Below are 1,312 nucleotides of genomic sequence, written 5' to 3'. Positions count from 1 at the left end.
CATTGGTAGAACTTAAAAATATAAAAATTTATCCATAATTTAGTGACTAATAATGTAGTTTACCCAATATTTAATTTTATTTAATCGTTTTAAAGTTAATTTTCTGAGAAGAAGCGTTATTATGTGGTTAAATATTTAGATATTGATAGAATATAATATTTTAATTGTGTTTAAATAATAAGCTCTGACTTTGATTTTGAAAAACAATAAATAAAATAACAAGGGCAATGAAAATTAAGAAGAAAAAAGAACACTAAATAGATCAAACTTTACGCCAACTTACTTGGTAAGCAGTTATTGATATAAAAGAGTGAGTTTGGAAGTCATATTTCTCCTCCAAAAGAATCTGCCCTTGGCTTCAGCCCAAAAATCAGTTTTACAGCGGCCAAACATGGCCTACAAGATATCCTCGGTGCTTTTTATACTAGTCCTGCTGCTATCGTTTTCTCTACTCTTGCCTCCATCTTCACCAACAAACACTCACTTAATCGGTAAGTTGAATTCAAACTATATATATGTTTCTTATATATCATCTCTTTTCTTTTTCTGGGTTTATAATTGCAGTGCAGAAGATCAATGAAGTGATACGTAGGGATTTAATCGGAGCAAAACCTCCTCCAAATGATCATCATCCAGGTGGAGGGCAGAATGGTCGTTAATAATGGTTGTTGTTATTATTATTTTGGTTTTTTATAATTGCGGTCATGGGTTGATTAGAATTGAACCCAATATTTTATACTTATAATATAATATTATTAAGATGTTGTTGGTGTAAATACTTGTTATTAGATCCCATAATATTGCAATCCTGCTTAAAACATTATATATTTTAGATAATTTCAGTACCTTAATATTTTATGTAATATATATTTGTATTTATTTGTATATTATACCATTTTTAAATATGTATTTTATTTTATTTTGTGATATTTATGATTATATAAGCCGGTAAAAGTAGCATGGAGCTCTTATACTAAGAGTAGATTGCATATTGCCCTTCTACTAAAAAAAGTGTAAATTAGTCTCTATACATTAGATTAAAAAGTAAATTGGTCCTTTCTATTAATAATTTCATTAATTTTACAATTAAAAACTGATGTGGTGACAAAATAACCAAACAATAAAAATGGATGAAATTTTAATAGAAGAATCATTTTACACTCTAATATACTTATCTTTTAAATAAAAATAAAATATAATCTAACTTCTAATATAATAATCTCTATAATCCTTTTACCCATAAGAGTAAATATGAATTCAATATTAGTATTTATATGTGTGCAGTACAGGCCTTTCGGATTAAGTAGCATTA

At 26.9% G+C, this 1,312-nt stretch overlaps 1 long non-coding RNA gene across 1 annotated transcript; it reads left to right on the top strand.

The window, feature by feature from the left end:
- The first annotated feature begins 316 nt into the window (after window positions 1-316).
- On the top strand, window positions 317-885 carry LOC128033650 (uncharacterized). Its single transcript, XR_008189639.1, has 2 exons — window positions 317-491; window positions 565-885. It is a non-coding gene; the product is annotated as an uncharacterized LOC128033650 (long non-coding RNA).
- The last annotated feature ends 427 nt before the right edge of the window (window positions 886-1,312 follow it).

Source organism: Gossypium raimondii, chromosome 10 (genome assembly GCF_025698545.1).
Source record: "Gossypium raimondii isolate GPD5lz chromosome 10, ASM2569854v1, whole genome shotgun sequence".
Taxonomy (NCBI): Eukaryota; Viridiplantae; Streptophyta; class Magnoliopsida; order Malvales; family Malvaceae; genus Gossypium; species Gossypium raimondii.
This window is presented reverse-complemented; position numbering and strand designations above follow the sequence as displayed.